The sequence below is a fragment of the Sarcophilus harrisii genome, chromosome 1, assembly GCF_902635505.1.
Source record: "Sarcophilus harrisii chromosome 1, mSarHar1.11, whole genome shotgun sequence".
Lineage (NCBI taxonomy): Eukaryota > Metazoa > Chordata > Mammalia > Dasyuromorphia > Dasyuridae > Sarcophilus > Sarcophilus harrisii.
Genome location: NC_045426.1, coordinates 151,024,653 through 151,035,317, shown reverse-complemented (window position 1 = coordinate 151,035,317; position 10,665 = coordinate 151,024,653). Strand labels below are relative to the sequence as shown.

The following is a 10,665-nucleotide window of genomic DNA, read 5'->3' as shown; positions in this document are numbered from 1 at the left end:
TGCATTTTTTATTTCCTTCATAGGCTAATTGTACACTATTTCAAAGTCCGATTCTTTTTGTACAGCAAAATAACTGTTTTGCCATATATACTTATTTTGTATTTAATTTATACTTTAACATATTTAACATGTATTGGTCATCCTGCCATCTAGGGGGAGGGGGTGGGGGGAAAGAGGGGAAAAATTAGAACAAAAGGTTTGGTAATTGTCAATGCTGTAAAATTATCCATGCATATAACTTGTAAATAAAAAGCTATTAATAAAAAAAAGAAAAAAAATAAAATAGTTCCACCTCTTATAATATTCATTCTCTCATTGTTAATCAAAGTTGATTACTGTCTATCAGGAACACCTACTCTTCCAAGAGCATCTAAGCTACAAGAGGCCACCATAATCTATCGTGGTTTAAGAGAGAAGGCCAAATGACTATTTTTATTATTTGATAGTCATAATTAATTATTATCCAGAAATTATGTCTCAAATTATTCATTCATCACATATCCTTATATTTACTTGTATTAAAGAAATCCTCATTCCTACATATATTGATCATTAAATACACAAGAGAAAAATGTATTATTTTCTAAGCCTAGATCTGCTTAAAGAATTTCAAAAAGGAGGATCCGCCCTTTGTCTCTTACTCTGTCTCCTTTGCAATCTGTCCATCTCTGCCTAGCTCAGCAAACCTTTACTTAGAAAAAAATAATAATAAATGCATTTTGATGCTTCTACTCTTGTCCTCTGTTTTTTTCTACTGGGTGTATACAAATATTAAGATTTAATTCTTCCAATAGTATTTGATTTGTTGGTCATTAAAAAAATTCATACTCTACCTCTACCTAATACCCAAGTTTAAAAAACCATAGGTTGTTTTTTGTTTTTTTTAGTATCTTCTGTCCCTGTCTATAATTCTATCACCATCACTATGGAAATAGGAAGGGTTCACACAAAACTGCAGACCATTAAATTTTTTTTGTTATCTTTATGTCACAATGGGATAATAACTCAAGACTTAGAATCTCTAAGTCAATTCTAAAAACTACAACTAACATATATCTAAGACCTTCAACATTCCGGAGTCATTCCCTAAATGTCTCCCAACATCTGTTTGCAAAAGACTAGACCCAAACAGCTGCTTCTATATTCTGAAAAATATTACTTTACGTTTTTACCAAGAGTTACCCAACCATTTTTTTTTTCAGAGACTGAATACTTTGGTAAGTAGGTAGACAGGAATGAAGGGTCTCAATAATTCTAATTGACAAATATGAGCTAGTTTCCAAGACTCTGGAAACTGAGCTAGTGACTTTAGGGCTATTGTTTGGGGAAATGATTTCAAAATAGTCATGAAGTCTTGTTATGGCTTTTGCTGAGGCCAAGCGTTGATATTTAAAAGGGAAAATTTTTCAAAAAGCTTTATATTATGCACATCTCTGAAGCACATCTCTGTAGTACAACTTGGAAGGTTGTACACCTTGCATTAATCTTTCACTGGAGTTATAAAGGGAATGTTTGTTTTTTTCTAAGAAAGGAATCTGATTCTCAGTTCTTCCCTCTCCCCTACTTCTAGAAAAGGTAAAGGGGCTAATATGTTTTAACTACATTGTTTTTTACTTAACAACCATTTATTTTTTTCTCTCTTCCATCTTTTTTCCCTTACTGGGAAAAAAAAAATCCCAAATCTTTACAGCAGATGTACATAATTAGTCAAGCAAAACAAACTGCCGTATTCATTCATGCTCATTCTGCCCATTTAGCCCATCACACCCACACCAATGGAATCATAGTTGATCCTCAGAGTTTTTAAATCTTTCAAAATTGCTCATTTTTATAAGATTATAGTATTAAATAATGATTTTGCTCACTTTACATGAGTTCCCATAAGTCTTGATTGTCTCTCAAGTTGTCCCTTTACTACTGTTTTTCCTAACAAAATAAGATTATATTCCATTCACTTACATAATTTATTCAGCCATTCTTCAATTGATAGACATCCCTTTAGCTTACAGTTCTTTGCCACCACCATATTTTCTGCTAATATTTTTATACATAGAGGACCTTTTCTTTTTTCTTTGTTCTTTTAAGGGTACAGACCTAGTAGTGGGAATGCTAAGTTCACAGTTTAGTAACTTAGGGGGACAAAGTTTCAAATTGCTTTCCAAAATGACTGAAACAATTCACAGTTCTACCAACAAGGTACTCATTTTCCTTTGGAATCCCAAACATTTGTCATTTTTCTTTCTTGTCAATTTTGCCAATCTGATGAATATGTAGTAAAACATCAGAATTGCTTTGATTCGCATTTCTCTTATTAGTAATTTGGAGCATTTTCCCATATAGCTACACCCAGCTTTGATTTCTCCTGAGAATTACCCATTTTTATCCTTTGACCATTTATCAACTGGGAAATGGCTTTTAGGTAGAGGATTAATTTTTAAAATGGTAAAGAGGATTTCTGAAGAATGTCAAGATAAGCATGTGGAAGACTTCTGAAGTAACATAAAATTGCTTCTACGTCTGCTACACCCACAAAATTTATAGGCGTGAGTAGATATATTTATTTTGGGGTTGCTGTTATGTTACATTGGATCCATGTTGCTAAGTAATTTTAGTTAGCAAATATCCATTTAAATGCTATTAAAAATAGACAAAGTTTGATGGTGTTTTTGTTTTGTTTTAAAAGGAACACAATGTTAGTTGGCCTCAAAACTCACCTGTCTTGAAAGCAGCCCCATCTGGACTGTTTTCTTGCAAAAACTATGTCAACCTGTTAGGGCTGAGATGGACTAAAAGTAAATGGACAAATGCACTCAATAATAGTTCACATCAGGAAAAAAAAGCAATTTAAGTTTAGATTCAAATGAAATTAAGCTCCTTTATAAAGATGTGTATTAAGATAAATGCCAAGGTGGGTCAACTTTCATGTTTCCATGCCTCCAGAAAATCCCCTTAAATTAGGTCAATGTGCTTTTCAAAGATTAAAAGCTTTTCTCTTTTTTCCCTTCCCCATTTTTTAATTATTCATGTTTGCAGAAAACACAACCAACAACTTAGTGACTTCATTTCAGTTTATTAACATTTATTGAGGTTTCTGATATAAAAAATAATTAGCAGACACATTTAATTAGAACTCAAAATATACACATACTCACAAACAAACATATATTACTCACTTGTTAGAGAGGTACTGGTAATCATAAAAGAAAATTGAGGGGCAGCTAGGTGGCGCAGTAGATAGAGCATCAGCCTTGAAGTCAGGAGGACCTGAGTTCAATTTTGACCTCAGACACTTACCAGTTCCTAGCTGGGCAAGTCCCTGGGCAAGTCACTTGACCACAATTACCTCAGGAAAAAAAAAAAAAAAAAAAAAAAAAAAAAAAAAGATTAAAAAATAATTTAAAATAAATAAAAATAGTATTTATTATATGGTTGGTTCTTTGGGAGGGGACTCAGAAGAGATACTGAGAAAAATTTGGATTATAAAAAGACATCAATAAAAAATTCTTTAAAAAAAAGAGACCTCGTTAACAAAAAATAGCAAATATATTATTACCCATGTGATACTAGAATGATGTAACTTATATAGAATAGGACAGGATTCATGACCAACAAATGCTGGGCAACTTTACCAAGTTGTGGTAGGAGTGGGTTTTTAAAGAGTTTTCCTGTGAGGTTATAGCAACACCCAATCATTTGGTAATTTTAAGCACTGTACTTTATCCATTTGTTGATACAATTCATGTTATACTTGTAGAATCTCTTAACTAGAGTAGTACAGATCAGGCAACTGGCCAATGATAAAAGGTCCTGACTAACCAAAGTGAATATTTTGATTATTTACAAGCACAAAAGAATAAGGGTCAAGTTAGAACTATCCAAATCTTTCTCGGTGTTTCTTTTGCATCCTCTTCCAGAGAGCCACCTCATATAATTTACTTGTTTAATTTATTTACCTGATAGAAACTTCAAGCAAAGTTTATTTTTCAGTCAAATGCAGAATTCATATAGGAAGTAAAATAAAATCTAAAGTCATAATATTTAAAAAACTAAGCCTATGATCTAAGTAGGAATCTCTTCTACAAATGCAGAACAGCACCTCTTCTATAATTATATATATATATATATATATATATATATATATATTTTTTTTTTTTTACAGAACTACCTACAGCTATGCTGTTTGCCCTTCCTTCTCAAAGAGAACCATGACATCAGGAAAGTGATGTTGTAACATGCAAATGAACTGAATTTAAGTGAAGGAAGGCTGTGTAAGGTCACCTGCCTCACCTTTTTCTCAAGAGTCATCCGGATCCAATGGTCATATATAGATCAGGATAACTAGAAAGAACTTTGGATGCAGTGGGAGACCTTGGCCTTTTTAAGCTAAAGTCTTTAACAAGTCTCAGTTTGAATGAAGCCACACCCATTCAGTGATTAAGGCTGGATAGCAAATGAGGAGAAGAAAGGCTTCTTTCACTTAGCTAAAAAAAATAATTAATTAATCTGGGGGAAAATCCTTCTGGGTTTCTGGCCCAAACAGAAATGCTTGCTATTTATATTCACTGAGTCAAAAGCGACTAGCCCAGGGTGACAAAGTCAATATATATTAGAGGCAAGACTTAAATCCAGGTTTTCCTAACTTGAAGACCAGCTTGTGAATTATAATATCAATTAAACCATATTGCTTCTGAAGGTAAATATGGGCAGAGCCTATTATATTAATTTTAAAACTGTCAAAAGTTTAAATGATTTCTCATATTAGAAAAAATATTAAACATATCAGGATGCTCTGGATACTAATATGATACTTATACAATATTAAGAACTTTTGTTATGAAAGTTTGTCTTAAAGGTTTACAAAAATTGCTTCTCTAATTTACCTGCGTTATTTATCATTTAAATGCAAGAGGAGTTTAAGCTAAAGCTGCTGAAAAATATTTGGCAACAGTAGACCACATATTAAGAAAGGAAAAGAATATTATATTCAGCAGAAATGGTTAAGGAAAAATTCAGGGCATGTATAAACGTATAAATTTTGTAAAGATAATGTATGGTTACCTATCCCTCAGTTCTCTACACAGTCTCTTGACTTTGATTTTATGGTTCATTTGTTAAAAACTCATCTCCAGAAGCCAGAGTCCTCTTATTCCTATTAATTAATTAATTAGATATTAGGATTAAAAAGTCACTTAGTTTTATGAATCTACAAAATGAAAAAACTAAGGTATATAAAGATAGAATGATTTGTCCAAGTCTACAAAGCTAATAAGTGAAAATATAGGGGCTTGCACTTGGTTCTATCTAAATCCAGTTCTTTTGACAGTGTGTTGGCATATAGCAGACAATTAATGTTTATTGACTGCTTTTTAAATAGCACACTTTTGGTCTTTGAACATATGACATAGTATAATAAAAAGCAAAATCTACTCTATTTCATTCAACTGACAGGGCAAAACTTCCGGACAGAGGTTAAAAGCCATGCCATAAATCTTTCTGGACAAGGTCAATGCAGAAATAATTTTGCTTGACTATGTAAGTTTGTAATAAGGTTTCTGTTTATCTTTCATTCTCATTTGGATAGGAGAGGATAAGCGAAAAGGAAGAGAAGATGAACTTTTGCTGTTTGAAAAATATATAATTTTTAACCATCTATACCCAGAGAGAAGACTGTGGGAACTAAATGTGAATCATAACATAACACTCTCACTCTTTTTGATGTGCTTTGCTTGTATTTTGCTTTCTTACTCATTTTCTTTCCTTTTTGATCTGATTTTTCTTGTGCAACAAGAGAATTATATAAATATGTTTACACATATTGGATTTAACATATATTTTAACATGTATAACATATATCAGATAGTTTGCCATCTAGGGGAAGGGGTGGGAGGAAGGAAGAGAAAATCTGAAAAACAAGACTATGCAAGGGTTAATGTTGAAAAATTATCTGTGCATATGTTCTGAAAATAAAAAGCTTTAAAAAAAAGAAAAGGAAAATGCTTAATTTTTAAAATGAATCAACAGGACAAATTTGGGGACTTATAAATAGTTGGGGGAGAAGAAGGAGACAAATATATTTCCTAATATCTAACAAATATTCAACAAAAAAGAAAATTTATTTTCTGCATTTTTTTTCTATTGACTGTCTGACCTCTCTATCTGCTGAGTAAGGAGGAAAGGGCCTGCTAGGAAAAGATGGTAACATCCTAGCCTCTGGTCTGATTGGGCCAGCCATTTCATAATGCTCCCTGGGAGCACCCCCTGCAGCCACATCAATTTCATCTTCACCAACAGCTTCAGCTTAGTCTTCCCTGTTTTTCAGAGAAGGCTGAACATCAAGGGAGCATAACCTATCTGAACTCACTCCTTCACAATTAACACATTCCCACTCCACCATATCCTTCCTTGTCAAGTGATTCTGAATGGCTGGTTGTCACCATTCAAACCCTGTTCTCCAATCTCAACAACCAGTCTCTTACTCCCATCTCCCTCACTCTAAGCCTACTTCACCACAACATCCCATTCTAAAGCTACTAACCTGTTGCACTGTGTTGTTTTCAGTCCCTTCTCCACTGGGAACAAACTTGCTTTCATCATTTTTCTTTATCATTCCTTCATCTTCTTGCACTGAGTGGCTTTTTCCTGACGACATGGTGTCCCTTGCAATCCTCTTTTCCAGCATTAGGTGCATTTTCACTCATAACAAACTCTCCTGGCATTGCTGATGGCAGTGTCCACGGGAGACATGTTGGGTGCTCTGTTCCTCCTGCCCAGCCTCCTGGGAGCAGCTCTGGCTGGTCCTGTGTTCAAAAAGGAAGAATGTGCAAAGGGTCCCAAGGTCTGGTGTTGAGATTTAAAGACAGCATCTGAGTGTGGAGCTCACAAACACTGCTGGCAGGCTATTCAGAGAAAGCCTGCTCTGAAATCTGTCTCCTGGGAAGCATGTAAGAAGGTGGCTATGATAATTGAGGACTTTCTGAAATAAAATGGCACTTAGGCTGGAATTGAGAGTTACCTGGAGAAGGAATGTGAGATGATTCCTCAAGCCATTTGGGTATCTAAGTGCAAGGAGATCATGGAATCCTCCTTATCAGTTATCATCAATGCCATCAAAGGGGAAATGAGCAATCCCCAGGAGGGGCGTAGCATGCTAGTGTTTTGCTGGTCCCTTCAGAAACACATGGCTACTCTGAATCAACATCAGCAAGAACCGGAATCCAACTTGCTCCCTGAAGCGGACCTGCCCAGAATGGTGCCATATGCTTCATGGCCAATGCTCCTCTCCTCCTTTACTCTCAGGGAGAGACCCAGAAAAAGCTGTCTTTGCCAAAGGCCAGAAAGGGTGTGTGCCAAGACTGTGTTCAGTTGGCAACGGATGTTCAGAATACCATAAAGACTAACACCTCCTTCGTTGTGTCTCTAGTGGATCATCTCAAGGAAGAGTGTGATCACCTTGGACCTGGCTTGTCAGACATGTGCAAGACCTGTATCAGCCAATATTCTGAAATTGTCGTTCAAATGATGCCACACATGCAACCCAGGGAAATCTGTGGGTATGCTAGGTTCTGTGCAGACAAGAAAATGGCTCTATAGGCCCTGGTTCCAGCTCATGTGGCCAGCACCAAAGCGATTCCTGCACTGGAACTGGTGGAGCCAGTCAAGAAGAACCTGGTTCAGATGAAGGCTGGTCCTACTTGTGAGCTGTGCCAGTATGTTATCAAGGAAGTCATCAAATTGCTGGAGGGTAACAAGGCCAAGGAGGATATGATTCATGCAGTCAAGAAAGTGTGCTCCATGATTCCCAAGTCCATGGTGGAGGAGTGATGGGGATCTGGTGGAGTCTTATGGGCCGCTCATTGCAGATCTGCTCCTGAACAAGATGAGCCCCAACTTGGTCTGCTGCTTGCTTAATCTTTGCCAGAACAAAAAGTCAATTAACAATGTTTAAGAGTGGCATCTTCTGTGACATGTGCAAAAAGATCGACGGCTCCTTGGGACCAGAACCTGGATAAGAACAGCACAAAGGCCATGATTTTCTCTGCCTTTGGGAAGGCTTGTAGCCTGTTGCCAAGAGTTTACAAGGATCAGTATGATGAGTTTGTGGAAGAGTATGACCTCTTCTTCGAGGTGATTTCTTAACTATTATGATTTTAAAATGAATATAGATGACAAGATCTTGCTTTTCTTGCTTCCTAGTAGAATTGTGGCTGACTCACTCAAGTGTAAGTTTCTCCCTTATTACCAAACTGAGGCACAGTCTCAGTTTCTCCTCTTGTGATAGTAGCTTCTGCTCTGCCTTCAAGGTGTTTGAGGAGGCGAGCCATGTTGTGCTATTAAATGGACTGAATGTTAATTTTTTAAAATTTTGTTCTGGTTTTGCCTTAAAGCTTTCTGTAATTAACAATAAAAGTTCCAATAAACTAAAAACAAAAACAAAACCAAAAACAAACCAAAAAACAACAACAAAAAACAACCAAACTCTCCTCTACCCTTTCAACTCAAGAATCATGGTGGGAGAGTTGGAATGAATAATTCTTGCTCCCCACTGCTCCTTCCAGGCCTCTCTACCCCCATAACCTTTCTTCCAGGTTCACTCAGTCCATATTTACCATCAGTCAAGATGCTGGTAGCTGTTATATTTCAACCTCCACAATTTCCTCGAAAAGTTTAATGTGTAACTCACAGTCTTTCTCTCTTTCTCAGCTCCTGTCCCCACATTGGGAGCCTTCAATATACCAACAATCCAACTTTCTAGTTTCTTAACTTACAAGACCTGGTAAATTATCAGGCTTAAGCTTATACAGATTGATTTCTCATAACCTGCTTCTCCACTTACCTTGGCTATACATAGAAATGGTCACTCTTTGCCATTACCCACATGTTCTATTTTGATGTTCATAAACTTTGAATTTCCCTTATCAAAATCTATTGTTGTTCCATTCCCTCAACCTGCAAACCCAAATCCTGTTCTTTATATTTATTGAGACATCAAATCCTTGCCCTACCTCAGTTCTTTCCCGGGCCAACAACCTTGCACTGGCAAGAGTTTTTTCTATTCCCCATATTGATCTAATGATGAAATTATTTAATTCTATACTGCCCTCTTTTCTTAAACCCTTTGTTCTCTTATTGCCCATCAAGTCCTCTCAAGCCTCAGGGTCGAATTATTCCCACCATCTGTAGCCTTTACTCCTATACATATGATGCTAAATTAAACTGGAGAAAACCATGTTACTGCTCGTTAGGTCCACTACAAATTTATGTTACATAACTTCAACTGGTCCTTCACTGCTGTAAGACAATCCTTTTATAATTCACTAATTGATTCCCTTCCTCATTCACTTCAGCACCTTTCCAAGCCTTTTCATCACTCCTCAAAACTGGGCTTCCCTTCTTCTATTTTCTCTTTTTTTTTTTTATTTAATAGCCTTTTATTTACAGGATATATACATGGGTAACTTTACAGCATTAACAATTGCCAAACCTCTTGTTCCAATTTTTCACCTCTTACCCCCCCCCCACCCCCTCCCCTAGATGGCAGGATGACCAGTAGATGTTAAATATATTAAAATATAAATTAGATACACAATAAGTATACCCGACCAAAACGTTATTTTGCTGTAGAAAAAGAATCAGACTCTGAAATATTGTACAATTAGCTTGTGAAGGAAATCAAAATGCAGGTGTGCATAAATATAGGGATTAGAATTCAATGTAATGGTTTTAGTCATCTCCCAGAGTTCTTTTTCTGGGCATAGCTAGTTCAGTTCATTACTGCTCCATTGGAAATGATTTGGTTGATCTCGTTGCTGAGGATGGCCTGATCCATCAGAACTGGTCATCATCTAGTATTGTTGTTGAAGTATATAATGATCTCCTGGTCCTGCTCATTTCACTCAGCATCAGTTCATGTAAGTCTCTCCAGGCCTTTCTGAAATTATCCTGTTGGTCATTTCTTACAGAACAGTAATATTCCATAATTTTCATATACCACAATTTATTCAACCATTCTCCAACTGATGGACATCCATTCAGTTTCCAGTTTTTAGCCACTACAAAAAGGGCTGCCACAAACATTCGTGCACATACAGGTCCCTTTCCCTTCTTTATAATCTCTTTGGGATATAATCCCAGTAATAACACTGCTGGATCAAAGGGTATGCACAGTTTGATAACTTTTTGAGCATAGTTCCAAACTACTCTCCAAAATGGTTGGATTCGTTCACAACTCCACCAACAATGCATCAGTGTCCCAGTTTTCCCGCATCCCCTCCAACAATCATCATTATTTTTTCCTGTCATCTTAGCCAATCTGACAGGTGTATAGTGGTGTCTTAGAGTTGTCTTAATTTGCATTTCTCTGATTAATAATGACTTGGAGCATCTTTTCATATGACTAGAAATAGTTTCAATTTCTTCATCTGAGAATTGTCTGTTCATATCCTTTGACCATTTTTCAATTGGAGAATGGCTTGATTTTTTATAAATTAGAGTTAATTCTCTATATATTTTGGAAATGAGGCCTTTATCAGAACCTTTGATTGTAAAAATATTTTCCCAGTTTATTGCTTCCCTTCTAATCTTGTCTGCATTAGTTTTGTTTGTACAAAAACTTTTCAGTTTGGTATAATCGAAATTTTCTATTTTGTGATCAGTAATGATCTCTAG

General features: G+C 35.9%; 1 pseudogene; it reads left to right on the top strand.

The window, feature by feature from the left end:
* The first annotated feature begins 6,742 nt into the window (after window positions 1-6,742).
* LOC100918085 lies at window positions 6,743-8,136 on the top strand (annotated as a pseudogene).
* The last annotated feature ends 2,529 nt before the right edge of the window (window positions 8,137-10,665 follow it).